Source organism: Meleagris gallopavo, chromosome 1, assembly GCF_905368555.1.
Source record: "Meleagris gallopavo chromosome 1, MGAL_WU_HG_1.1, whole genome shotgun sequence".
Classification (NCBI taxonomy): Eukaryota; Metazoa; Chordata; class Aves; order Galliformes; family Phasianidae; genus Meleagris; species Meleagris gallopavo.
In genome coordinates this window covers 131,073,977-131,097,012 of record NC_139404.1, presented here as the reverse complement: position 1 = coordinate 131,097,012, position 23,036 = coordinate 131,073,977, and positions in this window count along the sequence as shown.

Sequence of the window (23,036 nt, the reverse complement as noted above, 5' to 3'; positions counted from 1 at the left end):
AAGGGAAGAAGGAAAAAGGGGAAAGGAAAAAGGAACAAAAGGAACAAAAGGGAAGGGAAGGAAGGGAAGGGAAGGGAAGGGAGGAAGGGAAGGGAAGGGAAGGGAAGGGAAGGGAAGGAAGGGAAGGGAAGGGAAGGGAAGGGAAGGGAAGGGAAGGGAAGGGAAGGGAAGGGAAGGGAAGGGAAGGGAAGGGAAGGGAAGGGAAGGGAAGGAAAGGGAAGGGAAAGGGAGGGAAAGGAAGGGAAAGGAAGGGAAGGAAGATCAGCGTTACAGATTTTTTCATATGAGATTTATGGAACTGGGGGCTGAAAAATCAAAGAAATTGTGTGAAAAGTTTTGTTGTTGTTGTTGTCACAAAGAAGACTAACGCTAGACGTGTATTTTGTCTCTTTTTATCATGAAGTCCGATGATATTCGATTTGAATACCTCAGGCTAATTTCTGCCTCCTGACTTCTTTCTTTATTCAGAAGCAAGTGGAAAGACAGCTGGGCATGCTGTCATGTTGGGAGTCTCAGAAGGTATCAGCTCTTTCATTAATTACTTCTTTGCTCTCCCTCTGCTTTATGTTAAAAACAGCCTAGTTGAGTATGTAGAAGTTGCATAGGCTTCAGTGAAAACATGCTTATGGGACCCTTTAAACTGTCAGGTTACATCACATAAAATGAGGGGATCATATTCAAACAATTGTAAAACTATTTTCTTGCCCGAAAGAGCACACCATGATGCCATTTAGCTCGAACCTGAAGCTATGGGTATCCTGCTGTGGTATCATGTGCAGCAAGCGCATGTGATTGTTCTCCTGAGGCATTTGTTACATGCATCTTGTTAACCCTAGTTTAGTCAAAATAACTGCCTTCACTGCTGCTTGACCTATTTTAGCATAATTTAGCCTTGAACGTGGTTCATTTCAGTTTCAGTAAGTTATTCAACTGGCATTAATAGCATGGGAACTTAAAATGGAACCATAAGAGTTTGAAAATATCATTCTTATTAACTCAACAGTTTGGTTTCAGTAATTTATGCATCTTTCAGAACTGACCTAATACTTACACATATGTAAAAGAGCAAGCAGTAATCAATCCCAGACTTAAAAGATTCTTTTCCTGGTAACAAACCAGACTTTTCCCAGGCTTTGGAAAAAGAAGCATTTATAATAGTTCTCTAAGCCTTGTTAATGGCTGTATCTATAGGAGTTGTAAAATTACATCATTGCTAAAAGTGAAATGAGGATTTACTGCCCTTTCTGCAACTGCAAGAATTGAGTTTAAGGCTTGAGCACTAATCGTGAGATCAAGCTGCCTCATTACTATCTGCACTGGGATCGCGATACCATTTGGGCATCTGCCCAAAAAGCCCCTGGATCTCAGCAGGCACCTCTTGGTTGGCCTAGGAGCTGCTTTGGGTCAGGGTAGCACTCGGATGCTCAAGGGCATCCAGTTGGCAAATCCATGGCATGGGGATGGAGTTTGGCACCAGGAGCTGCAGCAGCGAGGGATTGGGCAGTGCCTCTCAATGATTGCTAAGAATTGTGAAATTTAAGCCAGAAACCTATGGAATCATGTACTAACATCTGGTTCAGGACAGTTCTGTTTAAGTACTATAACTGGCATAAACCTCATATCTTGGTACAGTGTTTTGGGTTTTTCAAGGATCACTGTTTATTTAAGGCTAGGCACGTGCTTACAGACTGCTGAAATGGGGTTGCAGAACACAATTCCAAGTCCTTGCTTGCACAGTAAGCTGTTAGGGTCCCAACTATCGTGTCCTGCACTGACACGATAGTCATGTGATAAGGAAAGATCCACTTTGGAAGTTTTAAGGGAATATAATTCAGCTAGGGGTAGAGACAGGAGGCAGAGTTAACCAATACCGTGACTATTCCTTCATTCCCTCAGGCTTAAATTAACCTGACATAATACAAGACCCATCACAGCTTCTCTCACCTGCAGTCTTCTGCTAATTGACTCACATCAATGCACACAGTTCAGGTCTCCAGGTGTGCAGGGGACTCGTGGTCCCAAATGCACATCCTCAGGAGTGCGGGTCCATCTGAACTGGGTTGGGAGGAGGGAGCCGGAATGATGCTCAGCACATCGCGCAGCAGAAGGGCTCTGCAGGAACTTGATGTGAAGTCGAACTTGACTTCACTTGTCAGCCAGCTCTGTGTGACTCACCGAAGGTGCTGAACAGACTAACGAGTGGGAGGAGGAAACGGGGGGGGGGGGGGGGGGGAAGGAGGAAGAAAGGGAGACAGGCAGCCGAATGAAACTAGGAGCGCTGATTTATGACCAAAGAAAAGTCTGTTTTTTTAGAAAGTTATGCTAGTCCTTTTCCAGCTCTAATATGAGTGACATGCAATCCAAGATCTCTGAGGTTTTTGCAAAAAAAAAAAAAAAAAAAAAAAAGAATTGGAACTTTTAGCTGAAATGAGATAATAACACTTTTAACCTGATCATTATGATGGAACTCCGGGGGTTTGATTTATTCAGCTGTCATTTACTGCACATCCTGAGCGTAACAGAAGACATGTTGGAGCTGCAACCTTTATTTAGGGCTTGTTGGCATGATTTTATTTTATACCAGCCTTCTGGGAGTTATTTTTCATCTTTAGGCAGTTGCCACTGCTAACAGGAAAAGGGAAAACCCTTTTTTTATTAGCTCCTTGTGCAGGTGGTTATGAAGAAAGGTGGAATTGGGGTCTGCTAGGGTGAGACCTGGTATGTCACGGGGCATCTTTCCTGACCTACGTTGGGAAGGAGATACTGCAGCGATGGGTTTTGTCAGAGCATCACAACTGCGGGGAAGGAGGGAATCCTTTGGACTCTTTCCCCTTTGAAGATACTGCAAAAGAGCGAGTAAATACTTAATCCTGAGCCAGATTTTTTCTGGCGTTGAAAAGAGGATATTTGCCCCAGGGAATTGTGATCAGCAGTGGCACATGAGATGTCTCCAAAGGCCAAAAGTCACCAAAAGTCATGTTTATTGTTTTTCCTGGAGAAGTTCCCCGCATCCTGACACGGCCACTTTCTCCGCTCTCCTCATCCTGCTTTCAGTCTCGCCCAGCTCTCCTGGGAGCAGTCCTTCATCGGAGACTGCAAGTTTGCCAAACTCTGCTGCGGTGCTGAGATGCACGCACACAAAAAAGATATTGTTGAGATAATTGTGCACACTTGAGAACTTGTTTGAGATTTATATCCCAGTGCACGTAAATAAAAGGTCACGGAGTCTCGTTATGGCACAGAAATATCCCTGCCCGCAGCTGCCCCCACATGAACTCTGCGGGGGGGGTTACTGTGAGGTCCCCCATCAGACTCCCACAGGGCACTCCGTGAGCACTGTGAAGTGGCTTTTCCATCCAACGAAGGGCTGACATGAAGGTACGTCAAAGAAAACAATGAATGCCTCCTGCTCTGACCTACATATTTCATTCAGAGAGACTCGGCTACATCTGCTAGATCGCTTGGAACAACTGTTACCCTTTAGAAATGAAAAATCATTTCTTCAGGGAATCAGATAGGGAAGGGGGAGTGGGGGGACCCCATAGTGGCCTGCTAGGGCACAGAACATTTAAACTCCACTGTATTGATTGTAGTTTATGATTGAATGCAATCATTACTGTGCCTATATTTTTCTGTTTCAATGAAACCATCAGGCAGTGAGTCATGCTGTGCATGTAACCTGGAGGAAAGTGCAAAGAGGCTGCCGAGGAGCAGCAGCACAAAAGTACCGTTGGCATCGTTTCCCTAGGAGAGCAGGGCTCTGGACAATTTCCACACTCTATTGCTGTTTTTCTATTACGTGCATTCTCCACTAAAATGTGTAATAGAATTGAGGACACAGTTATGAGTAAAGAGCCTTCTCGCACATGCTGTTCCATAATTAAAGAACAGCTATAATAGAAAGCCTACTTTTTCTTCTTCTTTTTTTTTTTTTTTTTTTGCATTAATGAGCTCAAATTCTTACAGGCATTAAAAGGGCATATGCTTTTTTTTCTAATTTACAGATTAAAAAACTCAGAGCAGATCAAGAGGATGGCTGTAGTTTGAACTCTGTAGTGAAAGAAGATGCACTATCATTAGCAACAAAACAATTTTAATTAGCCCACTCCTGGATACGCAGTGACGCAAGCCAAATGCATAGAAGTTTGGAAGAATGGAAGATACTGTGCTCTTGGCTTGCTAAAAAGGGTTCAAATCCACAAGAAATGAAAAACTTTCAAAGTATTTTCATTTGCAATTTTTAATTACCTATGTTTTATTATGTCCATTTTTATTTCTTTTGTCACTGAAGGTTCCAAAAAGTGATTTGGAGATGTCCCCCTCCCCACCTTAATTGTGCTTCTCTCACATCAGCTCAGTGGATGGAGCATACTGTTAATAAGCTGAAGAGGAGAAAGTCAGCCTAATTAGTAATGCCTCGTTGCATTAGGAATCAAGGTCTGTGGCAACCAACCTGTGGAGACGCAGTGGGAAAACATGATTGCTGTTTGATTCAGCTGCACCAGACATTGAGTTAAGATTATAGTCTCAGAGATAGGCAGCCTGCTTGGGAGAGCGAGCAAAGAGCGTGGTCCTGAGTGCACTGAGTGGGGTCTCAGCAGTGTGTGAGCAATGTCAGCGATCCTCTCTTTTGTGGCTTGAACCAGGGGAGCCAGGAATCTCAGCTCTGTTGTATTAAAAATCATGATTTAAACAGTGCAGTCAGGAGGACGAGGGAAGTGATCATCACTCTGTACTTAGATCTGGTGAGGCCACACCTCAAGTACTGGTTCAGTTTTCGGCCCCTCATTACAAGAAGGACATCGAGGCCCTGGAGCATGTCCGGAGAAGGGCAACAAGACTTTGAGGGGTCTGGAGCACAAGTCTGATGGGGAGCAGCTGAAGGAATTGGGATTGTTCAGCCTGGAGAAAAGAAGGCTCAGGGGAGATCTTATTGCTCTCTAGAATGACCTGAAAGGAGGTTGTGGCAAGATGGGGGTCAGATTTTTCTCCCAGATAACAGTGATAAGATGAGAGGGAATGGCTTTTATGTTGTGCCAAGGGAGGGTCAGGTTGGATATCAGGAAACATTTCTTCTCAGAAAGAGCTGTGATGCAGTGACCCAGGGAGGTGGTACAGTTACCATCACTGGAAATCTTCAAAAACGGTGTGGATGTGGCACTGAGGGACGTGGTCAGTTGGCATCTGGAGATTGAACTGTGGATTGGACTAGATGACGTGAGAGGTCTTTCCCAGGCTTTATGATTCTATGATTTCCCAGAAATTTCATCTCTGTGACATGCTATATCCCCAAGCTATGCACTGTGCACAACAGCGCAGTAGCTTGCCTTTTGCCCCAGTCTGGAAAGAGTTAAAGAGAAAGGCTAATTGCAACACAGGGTAGTTGCATGCTGGAACAGGCTAAAAGGTAAGTCCCAGTTTCTCCTCCCCTGTTTGCCAAGTTACAGGACACGTGGTTAATGGAGAGTAGTTGTGGAGATGCTGTGATAGTGTTTGGTGGCAATGAGGTTATACCTGTTTGTATACAGGTATAGAAAGCTTTTTACCCGCATCAAATACTAATTGCTTTTCTTTCTGAAAAAGAGAAAAACCTCTCCGATCCCAGAGCTATCTTGAGGAAGAGCAAGCAGCACTGGGTGCTCTCAGGAGCCCACACAGGTTGACATATCCTCTTTTAACCTGCAGAGACATTTAATACCTGTTGAGGTGTGATTTGTCCTTTTTTTTCTTGGGAGATGAAGCCTATTTTTGTGTCAGGGTTTTTTTTTTTTTTTTTTTTTTTTTTTTCCCTGTGGGATGCTTTAGACTTTTAGCTCTGAAGCAATTTTTTGCTATCCCATTATACAACATTATGTGCTTTGAGGTGCTCACATCAAGTGGACCTTGTAAGTCTAACAGGGGTAACACTCCTGGTATGTGATGCAGCTTCCTTTCATGGAGACCTTCTCTCCGTTGCCAAGAAGGATACACTTGAACACTCTCAGCAGAGGGTAGGTTTGATTTTTCACCCATATTTTTTTAGCAAAGCAGTGCAAGGTGACATTCAGCACATACAGAGTGGTTAAGCCAAGTAATATGATTCAGAAATAGAGATAAATCTGAAGAAACTTTTTAAAAAATAAATCACTGTACGACAAGCAGTGTTATTCTTTTGAAGGATCTATGTCTGTGTGAAAAAACATAGTCACCATTGGCTGAGTAAAAAGACCTTCACCCAGTGACTCTGCAGAAAGAAGGGCTGGCATTTTGATAGCAAAATCTTTCTGGCTTTTTGAATGCTATGTTGCATGGAAACGGCATAAAACAGAAATATGAGAGCAGGAATCAGAGAAGCTGATAAATAAATGAACTGAGAATTTTATATTTTTCTTTTACCCTGGGGCAAAATTTCCTTTTACAGCTGTCACACACCACTGACCCCAGGGATGACCCAAGCAATCCCCATTGCCACCAGCTTACTCCTATCCTAGGCTGGCAGCTAGAAACCTTATTATCTTGCTGGGAGACAGAGAATACTTGAGATAGATGTCATTGTGATGGCAGAATATCCAGAATAACAGCATAAAAGTCCTCTTTTCCCTCTGAACTGAATTTTAAAGAGGTATTTGATACTTATTGGGAAAATGCTTCCACCTTGAAGACACAAATGGATGGTAATGGTAGTCTGCATACTTAAATGTACAGATGTTATGTATTTAATAGTCAGTGCTTGGATCTCAAAATCTGAGATTTGTCAACACTGTCAACATCCTACAGTGGCTCCACAAGAGATAAATACTTCTGGCCCAAAGCATTCTGAAGCAGCTTTGGTATTTGCATTAAATTCCTTTTCAGAATGATTTCCTTGGGAGCAGCATTTCACAAAACCCCTTCCTTTGTTAAGTGGCAATGTATTGCACAAGAGCGCAGGCATTTGGATCTCATTCACAACAACAAGATTTTACGTGGTGACAAAACAGGGCACCACCTTGTCCCATTCTGTTTTTCCTTCAGATGAGTTGGATGTTATGAAATAATTTCTAGCATTTACTTTTGCTTTTATATTCTGTGTGCCCTTTCCTCGTAAATGCAGTATATAGTGGTAGTCTTAAAGCCTTTTCAGAATTGAGGCAAACACTTTTTCAGGTTAAAAAAAAAAAAAAAAGTTATTCATAATCTCTAAAAAATAGTTATATTAAATGCAAGGGAAAATATATTCCTTCTATGTTACCATCACACATCGTTTCCAAAGAGAACTTGGTATTTAACTCTGATATTTCACTAAAGCCCAGCACTCAGCAAAACTGAGTTGATCAGGAAAATATTGAGGAAAACATGCTCACGTTCCTCAGAATGATCATTTGGCTATTAGAATAGCAAAATACTCCCAACACTGGAACATCTCAGCCATGCACCATCCATGCGTTTGTGGATTTGTGTATACATATGTATGCAACATTTTGGTCCCCCTTTGACATTAAATTTGTTGATGGATAATGACTGCTTTTCTCTCTGGGTGCTTTGATTCTGTACTTCAGTAAAATATACAATCTGAAGAGGCTAATTTTTTAACACCTCACGTAAGCTGTGAGTTTCTGCAAGTCTACTCTGCATCCTGAGCTATAAGAAGAGAGGTTGAAAACTAAGCTAGCTGCATGAACAAAGATGTCTGAGAGCACATCCTTCTAAAAATACATTCCTGGGTCAGAAAAAGGCAACAGTTTTGTCCTGCTCTTCACTGGCATATTTTATGTGGTCATAGAATTATATGATCATTGAGGTTGGGAAAGACCACTAAGATCACCCAGTCCAACTGTCAGCTCACCCCCACCATGCCTACTGGCCATGTCCCTCAGTGCCACATCGACATCCCTGAATGCCTCCTGGGATGGTGACTCCACCACTTTCAGGGCAGCCTGTGACACTGCCTCATGACTCTTTCTGAGAAGAAATTGTTCCTAATATCCAACCTGAACCTCCCCTGGCACAACTTAAAGCCATTTTACCTCCTATAACCTGGGAGAAGAGGCTGACTCCTTCCTCACCACAACCTCCTTTCAGGAGCCAGTGATGGGCTGATCACCCCCATCCTCTCCTGGGGATGTACCTACCCAGAAGAGCAGTCAGTGGCCCTGTTTCACCTCCTGCCTGTTAACAGAGGGCAGTGCCAGGTGTTTTGCCCTCTACCTCACCCCACCTCCAGCACCCATCGCATATTGCTGGGATATCCACATGAATGTAGTTTTTCCTTATATCAGTGACACAATGTTCTCTGCAGGATTTTGTTGCTTTAATATTCCTCAGTGTGCCTCCAAATGCATGTTCATTTTTCTTACTTCTAGAAAGAACGTTTTGGCCCCTCTTCTTTATCACCTAGAAAGATTAAATTAGCTTCGCTACTGATAGTAGACAAGATATACTTCATATTCCAGAGGCAATCTGACTACAAGACCTGAACTGAGCAAGAGTAATTCAATTGACTTCACTGAAGCTGCACTAATTTAGACCAACTATAAATTCATCTTTTCTTGTGAAATATGTCTAGAAGTGACCTTGCAGTGCCCAAATGGCTGAATTAATTCTGGGCAGCATTTCACCCTCAAAATAATGCAGAAATTGGAGAACTCCTTTCTTTTTTTTTTTTAATTTAATTTTTTATTTTATGAAATTGGTTGAAATTTTGCATTTCCTCCTTCACAGAGAAAGTAAAAGTCAATGCTGGAATGAAGATGAGGGCAGAATTAGGCCAATGTCTTACATCATCCATATACTAACTACGATTAATCCATGATGCTTTTAAGATACAGGTGAGGAAAACAGAGTATGTTTTTTGCAATATTGTTCTTTCCTCTTTGCGTCTATTCTCACAGTAACTTTTTTATTCCCTTCAAAGTTGTTCTGTTTCTGTAAAAAGAAGAAAAAATCCCATTGTATACTTTATTGATTATTAATATGAAATACTGCAGAAGTTCACAGACCCAGGTGGCTGCATAAAGACTGAGAGGCTGCAGCAGAGATCTCTGCAACCCTTTCTTAAGCCATCCATGTTTCATTTACCTGTTGAAGGTCACAGCTCTTGACGAGAGAGCCATTTCGATTACAAGGAGGCTATTTTATGTTTCTAGAAAGATAAGGGAAAACAAAAAATGAGCACAGGTGGTTTACTGAAAGGATCACCCAATGTACCTAGGCTATACCAAACCTGGCCAACTAAACCTGGGTGTGCCATGCTGTCAGCAGTTTACTTACCATCATAATGGAAATCCATAGATGTTGGCTCATTCAAACTCAATGCTGCTATGCTATCTGGGACAACAATGGCAAAGGCCCCAGCCAGTATGGGGATTCCTGGCATTCCTATGGCAATGTGAAGAGGCCATCAGGAGTATTTGAGAGATCAGGAATATACTTTTTTTTTTTTTTTCCTATATGAATGCTGTATATTCTTAGAAAACAGAAAAACAAATCAAACAATTCGGCAAAACCTGACTTTACTTACTGACCTTCCTCTGACAAAAGGTTGAACCAACATCCCCTTCTATCTGACAAATGAATTCAGATCACTTAACTTAAATAAAGGAATACATTTGCCTTAATCTAACCTAGCTCCTTTTTAATTAGGGAAAGAAAGCACTTACTGTAATTTAAGTAAAAATCAGTGTATAAAAATCAGCTTATAAGTAAGTTTTTCTGCAGTGCTAATTATTTTTACAACATTTCTGACTGCTGAAATTAATTCCAGTTGGAAATCAAGATGCACAGTCCCATAGAGTGAAATCTGGGATACATTTTTTTCTCACCACTGCAGAATTTTATGGCTATACCTTTTCTCTGATTTTTTTGTGGTTTTTTTTTTTTTTTTTTCTGCTCATATTGAGTCCCGACTAATGAAAGTTCTATATATAGGTATGATTAACAGTGCAAACTTAAGAAACTGTATGTAAACTACCACAAGAAGAACAGATCAGATAGTTACACTTACCAGAAACTCAATCAACTGTTGCCAACCACTACACACAAGTAATGATTACTGCATTTTTCTCATTAGAAAGGCAGCTGTCATATAGCTTACGGTTTGGACAGAAAGAAATAAGTTAGCATATTGCTTAAGAGCTGTCTGCTATATCCCTAAATGTGAGTCTTTTCCTGTGTTTTGCCAAAAATATGCTAGAACATAAAATCCTTCATTCTGCAGAATAATAAATGTCATGTTTCCATTTCCCAGTGTCTTGTCAGACTGTTTAAGATAATCAGGATCAAATAAGACACGGATGGTGAGCTCGGGAACTCAGACTTCGAAGTGGTGGTTTTGACACTGATAAGGGCAAATGACAAGCTGAGCAAAGACTTTGATGCTGGGTAGCACTGCTGAACCCATCACAGGGATCTGGTTCATAACTTCTAGCCACAGCTTTCAATAAGAAGCTACCAATAGAACCCTAGAACTCTGCTATCAGACAGTAACATCTAAGGATTGTAGCAGACATACAGATGGAAGCCAAAGTAATTTGCCTGTAATTTGCTTATGCAGGGGCATGTAAATCAGGCCTCCCTTTTGGTGTCATGTGCTGGAGGACACAGATCTGTTGTGAGTTCTGAATAATCCTAGCAAAAGAAATGCAGAAGTAAGTTTTCAACATGCGTTGCTTGTTTAACCATACCAACCCCCATTGTAAGGAATGGATGAATGCTTCCAATGACTTTCTGCAGACAGAGTGAAAGTAAAGCTGCTTAGTGCCCATTACAGTAGGAACGAAAACAAGGATATGTCAACTATATTTTATCCATAACGCCTGCAAGTTCTCTTTAAAGCGCCTAGCAGCCTATGCTTCAACAATAACTCTGATTCATGGATGGGTAATGTAAAAGCAAATTCACTTTTGAGCCCCTTTTCCCCATCATTCTTTGCCACTAATTCTTCCACAGTCAGTTCAGTCATCTTCAGTATCTGATAACACAGAGCATTTATTTTCAGAGGATGGTACATTCAAACAAGTTATTTATGGAGAAGGCCACTCCTGCACAACTGCTATACATTGTCAGGCAGAAAGAATCTGTGTGTCTTGCATAATTAAATATTCTATACTATGAGAAGCAAATTATTATCACCAAACTGTGTGAAGAAGTATAACCTAGTTTGCAAATAACTTGACCAAAATCTGAACAGTGCTGGTGCCAGATTTAGTGAACACAATGATGCTGAATTTAGTGGAATTTCTACTACCACCGTGTGTGGAGTTTTACTGGGAGTCTTCTGTCCTATCATTCTCTCACTGTACTCAATGCTATAATGTTTGAACCCATAAGGCTAGCTCTGAAAAAATCTGTCAGCTTGAGATGAGATACTCAGTGGGATTTTCAAAAGAGCTTATGTGTTTTTTTACCTTGGCGTTTATAAAACTGCCACATTGACAAGAATGATTCCCCCAGTTTTTTGATACCATATGGTCCATGTGCTGTTAGGAGGCCATCTACTGTGTTTCCTTGTTAGTCATTCAACTACATATTGTGTCCATCTGCAGCTCTCATATGTAGTTTCACTGTAATTGCCCTTTTCAGAATACTGCGTTTCATTCTGCTTTGTGCTGGCTTGCAATAATGTTCCTCTTACGACACGCTTCACCACATACTCCTTAAAAAGTGCAGCAGTGCCATGCTGAATGGTACAGTAGATGCGTACAGAGAGCTCACCTGTGACGTACAATAAACCAAGGAGCAGTGCTGTGATCACATCCCATGCTCCAACCTGGGCAAGAGAGGCAGTGTAAAGGTCAGACACTGCACTCTGGTGTCAGTAGAGTGAGCAGAGTTACCAGGAGGAAGATTCTCCTCTGCCAGGGCTCCACAAATCCTCCAGCACAGCACTGGCTTTGAGGATAATTTGAGAATGACACAATTTGTATTCTCAAAGATCTCATTACACATATTGCTCATTTAACCTTTAAAAAAGCTGGAAGAAAGTATGCCAATGGATTCTGGCTGATAAATATCTAAATTAAGTAAATTTAATTAAAAACTGTTGTAAATGTCATCTAATCTGTGGATGCTGTAACAATACTGGTTGTAGCTTTGAACCAGTTTCAAAATGCGTAAAGATATCCTAACATGAGTTTGTACTGGATGGTTTCTTTATTCTTTGTTTCACAAGAAAAGGCAGGTTGGACTTTTATTGCTCAGTAGAAGTACTGAACTGAAATCCTGGAGACCTTTCTTGTGCCTTGTTACTGCCAGGTGATGCTGGCTGGAACAGTGCTTTCTCTCTGAAGTCATTAAGTGTTTTTTGCCAGATAAAGGATGTGGGAGGAAAGAAAGATTTATGTAAAGTTTCAGCTAGGGAATCCTATTTCTCAGTATGCAGGAAATGAAAAGATCAGTGTATCTTTTTCAGCTTCTATTCTGGCCACATCATCAGCCCCTCTGTTACTTTAGTGCACACCAGTGGTATCTGCTCAGTAGGGAGCACGGCTTGATGAATTTAGCAAAATCTTGTTGGCTGACCTTTTCGTGCTGGAGACATGATTTCATTTCTGTTGTCTGAAAATGAGCACCAACAAGACAAGTTATTTCCATGTCCCAGCTGGAATATTGCAGTGCTAATGTATTTCCAAACATTTCTTTATCTGTAAAAAGCTATTAGTTTCAGATCTAAGAACAATAACGCTTCTCTTTTTTCTGCTTTCTTCATGTACCAGCAAAAGTCACAAGATTTTGCTCCATTATTCCATTCAATCTGTAACTGCAAATATCAAACAAAAATTGCTTTTTGGAACAGCAAGGGTAGGAAAGCTCACAGAGGTGTACTGTCATACTAATGTTAAGGCATAAGCAGAAACCAGTTCAAGAATTATTTCACTTGCAGTATCCGCAATATGTGGGATCCCAGACAGGCAAACTGAGAAGAGCACTGGTGACATGAGTTGAGCCATTATACTCTATTAATATGCCCAATTTGGCAGCCCAATATTGCTGCCAAATTAGTTCTTCTGGTTTAATTACTCCTCAGTTTTTGCCACTAACCCTCAGGTTTAAATGTTCTATCCTATTACAGAGGAGTTTTGGTTTGGTTTTCGTAGAAGTGAAAGGGATCATCCAGCAGAATGGTTTTAAAAGAGTGATTGGGCAAAGCTACAGCAGCAGAGCTGACGTTGTTCTTCAGAGGTACCCAGTGGCCAAGGAAGTAAGGAGTAACAAATATCTATAGCAGGACAGAAGCAGCAACCAACATTAACAAGAATAGCTTATCAGACTATGCTGTCACATTGTCCTCTGTGGAGGTGTCAAAAATAAGCCCACACTGAGGTAAAGCAGGCATAATTTGTACTATTTCAACAGGTGACGAGTGCCTAAGTGGCTTTTGTGCTTTTGCTAACATTCCCCTGCAATGCAGCCTTCAGCAAAGCGGTCTATGAATCCCAAAGAAACCCAAGAAAGATGTAAAAAATGTTCAGATAATTCAAAATATTCAAATCACTATTCATCAGGTCACAGGTCAACTTCTACCACAGTTTGAGGAATGTTTTGAGCTCATTTAATAATTTACCTTCTGAAGATTTTGAAGCTTTTCTCTGTTGCTAGAGAACAGATTTTGTTCTAGGGAACATTAATACTTTTATTGCTTGTTGTTCATTCAAGGTGAAGAACACATCCTGTTCCAAACCCATGTTCCCAACCCATGCCTAAACCCAGTGGCACCTGTATGGCTGAACAGATTCTGTACTACGTGAATAATACAGTAATATGCAAATGGATGTACAAAAATGTGTTTTGGGAAAATCCTGTTTTGTGATGAGGAAAAGGAACAAGAACAATATTTCCCTTTCCTTGAATTCAGCTGTCAGATCTTCACAGGTATGTTCATTTCAAAGGGAACATTTTTTACCTTTCTCTCTGGCACCTCCTATACAGGAGTGAGCCATCTTTTTTTTTTTCCTCAGTGTCAGTTAAGGATTATTAGAGTAGGCACAATACAGAAAATCATAGATAAAGTAGATTGATTCCTACTTACAGACTTACTTTACAGTTTTGTCCATTGCTTCCTCTTTGGACCTTATTTTTTTACTCATATATTCTGTTAATATTCACATGCTCCAATTAAAAATAGCATTTACCTGGATAAAAGTTCCACTAGCAGTTCCAGATCTGGCTACACTGTGTCTACCCAGCACAGTCGATCTCAGGATCTCTGCAGATTATGGTCTTGTCTCTTCCCTTTGGTAACACTGCCCTTCTTACCATTACACCCAGCTTGTTTGGATTTTTTTTCCCCAGGAAATTCAAACCCTAGTTGAGGCCTTTCTACCCCAGTTGTGCCCTCACAAAGACACTTTGCCTCAGAAAGAAATTTCTAGTCAGAGATTCCTGCCAGAGCTGAAACTTGGCTCCCAGTGGTCTTCAATACACGGTTAAGAATAGGCCTCAGTGACAAGACTAAGAGGGAGCTGCTCGGGTCTGGGGTCAACACAAGTGGGATCCCATCAGTCACTATCTTCCTCCTCCAAGCACCAGGTCAGTGCAGGCCTCCTAAGGTTGGTGGAGTGTGGGAGCAAGAAGGAAGGGAAGGAGACATAAGCTTGTAGGGACATCAGCCAAGAGAGCAAAACCCACCCCATGCTTTGCTGGCATTTTCACGCACTTCTCATTTAGGTAAAAAGGAGCCTCCTGCTCTGTGAATGCAACTTTCTTCTCCAGTTCCATTGGAGAACTCCCACAGAAACTGAAGGGCCAATTTATGTGAATAAGCTCTGACCATATTAGTAACTGCTTTTAACACTGAGCTGTAATGAGGTCAACTCAAATTTGAATACATGTAGCCCCAACTCTTATTGTCTAAATTTCCATAGAGACTGTCTGTATTCAACAGAGCAGAACATTCAAGTGGATTAGACTAAAAATCACTATTTTATAACATTAATTTGCACGTATTTTCTTGCAATGCTTTCTCCCTCTTTGAAAAAAATCAAACTGTTTTCCCCCTCAACATTCGTACAGTCACAAAGTAGATTCCTTTGCATGCAGAGCCAGTAACAGAAATGGCAGGTGATCCTCACATACTTATGCCTGGAAGATGCATATTGTATTGCTCTCTTATGGCACTTGTGCTTTTCCACTGAGCTGGACACCCAGCATCGTCACTCCTAAAATATTTGTGAGTGCTACAGGATTTTCTAGGGAAAGATTTCTTCAGGCAAGACTTAGTCAAATTTAATCCAAGTCACTCGGTGTAGCTCCATTTGTTAAGAACAGCTCCTATGCAGAGAAGAGCCCATCACTGTGTTTTGTCTCACAGTGTTGCAGAACACAATAACAACAACATTAAACTCAATACCCTTAAGGGGCAGTTGTAGTCAAGGGTCACATTTTCTTTCATTCCAATTAACCTACTTGTCATGTTGGATGGTAGATGCACTCCACAAACTGCCCTCAAGTGTTTCTCATGCTCTTTTAGTAATAGAAAGTTGGGAAAAATAAAATAGATCATGCTTTGCTGTTTGACTTGTCCTTGGTATTCCATCTTATTGGAAAACCCACAAGAAATGAATACTCTGGTAAAGATTTTAATGGTTTGAAAGTACAAACAAGCCTCTGATTTGTGCTAGTATGACTGTGATGGCAGTGCCAGTAACGGCAGTCTTGAGAATAAGATCAGAAACCTTGCATGACCCTCCAGGTTTTGTTCAACTCATCTGACTTCATGTCAGACAAAGAGTAAATAAAAACCTGGCTTTTACTAAGCCTGACTGACTGTTTTCTCCCTGTACAGCAGTATGTTACACGAGAAGAAGAAAATGAAACCAATTCCACTGAAGAGATCTCTTGGACTGCTCACACTGTGCCAGGCCCTGAGTGCACCACCGGGCCTGGCTGTCCCTCCCAATCCCAGTGGGATCTCCAGCACCCCATTTCAGCCCTACAGGCCTCCTCCAAACACAGGCTTCTACATCTGCTCGGGGTCGCCATTCTCTGCCCCATTGAGGCTGCAGCAGGGCTAGGCAACAGCCATGGCTTTTACCCAGCTGGGCTCACTCGTGAGCCCATGTCCTGTCCCTGCCTTGGCCATGCCCAGCCCTGTCCGTGGGGATGTGTCTGGTGCCAGGGCTGGAGATGCTCAGATCTGGCAGGGGCAGCAGGAGAGGATGGGCTGCCTGGACCTGCACTGAGCTCCACTGTAGTCCACAGGCAGACCCCAGCCCTGTGAAAATATGGCTGTTGGATCTAATGTGCTCCAGGCTTGGGAAGCTGCTGTATATGTCCCTCTGCATGCCTACAGACACACCAGACAACTTGTGCTCTTCCCCTTCCTATCTTTAAATTTATGTCTCCTGAAGCTGCTGTTTGCAACACCACAGGCTGCCCAGTAGAGTCACCATCCCTGAAGGTTTTCAAGTAAAGGGTAGATGTGGCACTGAGGGACATGGTTAGTGGGAATAGTGGGGATGGGTTGATGGTTGGATTAGGTGATCTTACTGATCTTTTCCATCTTTAATGATTCTATGATTCTATTACCCATCATATAATAATGGTGACAAGGGATATCAATCTTCCTGCCAAGTTCTCAGAGACCAGCTCCTCACCAAACTCACCAACAGTGTTAGATTGAGCTTTAAGAAGGCTTTTGCAGTCACATGAGCCTTCCAGTCTCTCTTTATAAATGAGGGGCTGAAGTCAGTCAATCCAGCTCTTGACCAAGGGCTTCTTCTCCTTAACCAGATACAACAGCTCAACCTGAGCCTCCATACAGAAGGGCAGACTGATGCTCTCCATAGAGATCCCGCCCAGAGGGAGGTGAAGCTTATCTGCTGTTGAATGTCCCCGCAGGCCAACAATTTCTTGCAACTCTTTGGAGAAACAGCCACAAGTCTCTGCAAGCATTAGTTTCCATCCCCCGTTGCACTTCAACTATTGTCCAAATTTATTGACATCCAATCATCATTGTCCTTGATTCACCTAACCTATTTCTTTATAAACTTGCAAATATCAATTTCTCCAATACAAATTTCTTACATTTTAGTCATTCTCATCCTCTGTTTTCTGTTAAATAAATCATCAGTTTATGACAGTGTGTGATTCACTGGCAACATCCTGTAATTCCACCACATTAAACATAAATCACTGTTTGATTCTGTCATCTTTTACTGGGTGCTTTACTTTTACTCCATTTTCACATCTCCCGTAGATTGATGTGATACAGACCGTAGGCTTCGTGTCCAACTTCTGCTTTTCTGCAACCCGCAGGAACTCATGCCATTAGACTATAACCTATTGTTAAATAACATCAAACATTTTGACTGATGAACATGGCATGTATAGAAGTCTTCTTGGCCACCTAGGCACACTGCTGGCTCATGTTCAATCAGCTGTCCACCAGCACACTCTGGTTCTTTTTAGCTAGGCAACATTCCAGCCACTCTCATCCCAACTGCATGGGGTGGTTATGGGACAAGCACAGCACTGTGCATTAGCTTTGTTGAATGCTACAGAGCTGGATGCAGCCCTTCTGATCCAGCTGATCCAGATTCCCCTGCAAAGCCTTCCTGCTCTCAGGCAGATCAACACTCCCACCCAGCTTACTGTTAAACTTATTGAGGGTGCACTCCATCCCTTCATCAGTGTAATTGATAAAGATGTTAAACAAAACTTGCTGCAATACTGAGCCCTGGGAAACACCACTTGGCTGAGTAACCTCCAAAAATGGCCACAAAGGAAAGGAACTGGAAGCACTTTACTTTCTGAGAAGTGGAATTGGAAAAGACTATATTTTTGTATGATAATAGGAAACATCTTTCTCACAGACAGAAATCTGGGAGCAATCACTGTGGATCTTCCTTGCCAGTTATTTCTGTAGAGCATGGTGGTTTTGCTGGCAGCTTGTAAGCAGGATGAGGGAAAGGGCTGAACAGAAGCTCATGCAGAGTGGGGATCCCACCAGCCTGACGTCAGCCTGGTGCTCAGCACAAGACCACTGCTGCAGGGAAACCCTCATGGCTGGGAATCAATTCACAGATAAGCACATCTCATAATCCAGCTTGTGCCTTGAACCCATATCCTGACCCTTGATATTCAGTCCTGTTTTCTGAGGAAGTGTAACACTGTCTGAATTTGTATGAGCACAGAATTCCCAGAATCTTTTCTTACAGGGACCTAATTGAGAAGGCAAAATGATACCCATACAGACAATTTATTTCTATCACCAGTTCCTCAATTTCTTCTCCCTAGTGAAAGCGTCTTGAGCATCTAGTTATTTTTTGACAGCTAGAGTGATAATGGGAGGATTTTTTTAAACTACCGTGCTATTCAAGATCAGAAGACTTCATAAAACATCATTAAAGTGTGAACTCAAGGTTGGGAAAGATGAGGTCTTTACAAGACTAATGCAATTAATTCTGCTTGTTAACTATATCCTCAAAATATGTACAGAGTCTGATCTCACTTCTCCTGTGAGGGGTTATGTCTGAAAAATAATTGTTTTCCAGTGGATTTCCTCGTGATTAGGGATCATGGAAAGCTCTTCATATCACATACCAATGAAAACAAAGTTATTGCATGAGAACAGAATCAGAATCTTTTGGTGTACAGTAACTTGTCAAAGTAAGAAGCTTAAATAAATTATGGCTCAATATTAAATAATGTCAGTAATTGAAATGTGCTAGATTGAAAGTGGGTTTCTCTGCTTTTTTTTTTTTTTTTAATTTTAATATAATCCTTCTAGCTCTGCCATCCGCCTCAGCACTTGAATTCTAGAAAGCCTCAGTTCTTTACCAGAGCTAATTCCAACCTCAGTCCTTCTTGCTTTCCTTTCAAAGAGGAATTTGCACAGTGGGACATTTTTAATATATGGGAACTCTGATGCAAAAAAAGCAATTTATTTTGCCAGCAGCTTTCACTATTCCCTTTGGTAAAGCTGAAGGTATAGCAGTAGCATCCTCATAATCAGTCTCTCCTTTCTATCTGGTCCTGAAAGAAAGACTATGCTTGTGTATGCTTGCAATCATTAAATGAGCATGTTTCTGTGCATGTGAGGGAAAGAAGAGAAGAGAAATAAACATCTGTCCTACCAATACACAGCCCTATTATTTGGACCCTGGGGAGACTTCCACTTCCTCCATTCCCTCTGCACACATTCACGCAGTGTTTCTCCTCTCTCCAGTGATTACTCACATTGTGTTTCTGCAGTCTGGCATTTCCTTGGGGCAGGGACCTCATTCTGTATCCTGAAAAGTGTAATGTCATCACCATAAACTAGTTTCCTGCAAGCAACCAAAGTGCTGAAGCCTGCTCTCCCATGGACATGAAGGGAAGGTGAGAAGAGCAAATCAAGAAGTTATTTGCTCCACTCTGCAGTGAGGAGACAAAGGGGGTGGCCTTAGACAATGGCCTCAGAGAATGGTACTAGAGGTAAGAGACTAATGGCTAAAGGTAAGGATCACCAAAAACTTGATTCAGTGCAGTGCATTTGGTTTTCTCCCTTGCTTACACTGGAAATGTTGCCCAGAGTTTAATTTTTTTTCCTCTTATGAATGCATCTCTTTAATGCTTCTTTCATCGATTTTTGTTTCTATCTTATGGTCTTAAAGTCTATTAGAAATACAGCCTTGAGGCAAACTTTCTCACAATAATGTCTTACTTTGTTCTATGCTGCAGAACACGCAGTTGGCTCTGACAGCGTTAGTTCTGCACTGATACGCTGTCTGTCAAACTGGCTGCAAGAAGAATTGTGAAAAAACTCCATGTGCTAAGTGAAAAAAAATCTTGATTTGTGTTTTTATGTGAATATTTAATTCCATTTCAGTGTCCTCTCTTCCCACATCTGAGTTTTGCAATGAAAATCCAACAGCAGCAACTAAAATTGACCTGTTTTTGCAGATCTGAGTCCCATCAATAATGCTTAGATGTGCCTTTCAGACTCCCTGTTTTATAAGTTCTCCAAAGTGCTGAAAAACTCAAACAGGGTTGTAATCCAGCTGGTTTTCTGAGACATAGAATTACTGAATCATTGAATAGCTTGGTTTGGAATGGACCCTTGGGATCACCTACTTCCAATCCCTCTGCTATAGGCAGACACCTCCCACTAGACCAGGTTGCTCACAGCCCCATCCAGCCTGGCTTTGAATGCCTCCAGGGAGGGAGCATCCACAACCTCACTGGGCAACCTGTTCCGATGTCTCACCACCCTCACAGTAAAGAATTTCTTCCTAATATCTCATCTAAATTTACCCCCTTCCAGTTTAAACCATTTCCCCTCATCCTGTCATTACTTGCTCATACAAAAAGTCCCACCCCAGCTTTCCTGTAGGCCCCTTTCAGGTACTGGACAGCCACATGAAGGTTTCCTTGGAGCCTTTCCCTCTCCAGGTTGAAGAGCCCCAACTCTCTCAGCCTGTCCCCACAAGGGAAGTGCTTCAGACCTCTGATCACCTTCTTGTCCTTCCTCTGGACCCACTCCAACAGTTCAATGTTCTTCTCGTGTTGGGGGCCCCAGAACTGGACTCAATACTCCAGTTGAGGTCTCATGAGAGCAGAGTAGAGGTGCAGAATCCCTCCCTCAACCTGCTGGTCACATTTCTCTCGAAGCAACCCAGGATATGGTTGGCCTTCTGGGCTGCAAGTTCACACTGCTGGCTCATGTTAAGTATTTCATCAACTGACACCCCCAAATCCTTCTCCTCAGGGCTGCTACCAAGCCATTCTCGATCTAACCTGTATATTTGTGCTTGGGGTTGCCCCAGCACAGATGCAGGACCTTGGACTTGGCCTTGCTGGATGTCATGAGGTTGGCATGGGCCCACCTCTCAAGCCTATCCAAATCCTTCTGGATGGCATCCCTTCCCCCTAGCGTGTCAACTGCACCACTCAGTTTGGTGTCATCTGCAAATTTGCCAAGAGTGTTCTTGATCCCACTGACCATGTCACCTATGAAGATGTTAAATAGCACCAATCCCAGCACTGATCCCTGACGAACACCACTTGTCACCAGTCTCTATTTTGACACTGAGCTGTTGGCCACAGCTCTCTGAGTGCAATCATCCAGTCAAGTCAAGTCCTTATCCTGTGAATGGTTTGTTCATCGTATTACTTAAACCAGGCTACCTAAGATAATACATTTGAGCTTGAAGATTAGACTCAGGTGAATGTGAAAGTCTGTCCAGACCCAGGGGTTGCTTTAGTCATCCTAGGTCAAATATTCATATTTAGTAATGACACTAAGAAACAAACAGTTTTACAATGAAAGGTGCACGCTGTTCATATTGTATGTATAATTCAAATAGCTTGAGAAGTGTAAAACTCATGACTAATTGAGCAATTGCCTAAAGCTTTGCAGCCTGGATAGATCAATCATAGAGATGTTTCAGACTGAGGCATGGTGAGTGTGCCTCTGAAAGCAAGTATATGTATTTTTTCTCTGTGGCATGGGAAAGACCAGGTGATGGGTAGGTTTCTTTCAAGAACAACAAATGCGGAAGTTTTACCTTCTAGGAACAATAGTACAAGAGGTGATTCTTTGCGTGCACTCTAATGAGGCACTGAAACATGTTGCCTAGGGCTGTAATTGATGCCCCATTCCTGAAGGTTTCCAAGGCGAGTCTGGATAAGGCCCTGGACAAGCGGTCTAGCTGTGGTGTCCCTGTTCACTGCAAGGGAGTTGGACTAGGTGGCCCTCAGATGTCCTTCCAACTCTCTAGATTCTATGATTCTATGATCTCTGAAATGTTTGGGGCTGGATTGTAGGTTCTCCAAAGGCAAGACTAGCTCACAAGACACCATGGTTCCCAGAGAAGGAGGCAGATCACTCAAACAGTCATGTTCTCACAATGCTGAAGGGTTATCCTTACTTTCATTCCCTCTTTTTCATCTAATAAGCACTGAAGAGTCATGACATTACCCTCACCATCTGAGAGCGGCTTATGAGCAAGGGGCAGTTGTATTTGCAAAGGAGTCTTTAAATGTTGGCCATGTGGTCAGAGTAGGTGTGTGCAGGGAAATATCCTCGCTACCTTTTCTGTCATTTCCTTGGAAGGTGTATATTTATGCAGCATTGGTAGTGGGGAGTACTTCGCATTACTCATATCTTCTTGTTGCTGGTTGTTGTAATGTAGCTCATTATTTCTTCTCACTTGACTGGAATTCTCCAGTTGGAAGAAATGTAATGAGAAATATACTCTCTTGAGGGCATTAGGTGAGAAAAAATATTGTTTTCAAAAGAATCTTGTAAATGAAATCCTGAAGCTGTGTTTGCATAGCTTTTAATATTTTGCCACATTGTTTGTCCTTAGTGAAGTGTAAAACTGGAGTGCATCAATGTTGCCTCAGAATTAATATGAGGCTAAGACAGTCTGTTAGCATTCACATCTCTAACAGAATTTGTGTGTATTTGTGTACGGAAGACTACAACAATCTTTTCAAAATACTGCAATTATTTAACTGCACTGACATCATGTTTTTCTTTTGAAAGAGGGAAATATGTCTCAAATTTGTATAAAGACTGCCACTTTTGTCCCTGCTCTTACTATCCATTGTGCTGTGACACTGACAAAGTCCTTACATCCCCAATGTTAATATAAAACACATTAAAAATAATTTGTCTCTTTATCACACTCTTTTTAGAGTTGCAAGCACTTAACTTGACAAAAAACTAATTCACACATCTTATATCCAAAGTATTTATTTTAGAATCATAACCAATAGCTTTAGCTTAAAACTGCTGTTCCAGTTTGTGATTTCTTCATTTACTGAATTAAACTTGGGTAGGAGCTTGTTATCACAGCTAGCATTACAACTAAATGCAGAAATACCTATCCAACTCCTGTTACATTCTTGCAAAGATAAAATAAATAAAATCTTAACTAAACTAACATTGTTTGACTTTTACATTCATTTGACTGACTTGCTGCTCACAGAAATGCAGAATTTTTCTGCATTCTGGTTTCAGTTTTCAGTCCGCTGGTTTACTTGGATCAAATACTGATGAAAAGCTCCAGGCTAACAGATCCCAAACTGACAAGAATCAGATTCTGGCCCCATCAACATCAGTGGGAATTTTGTCATTTAGCATCACAGAATCC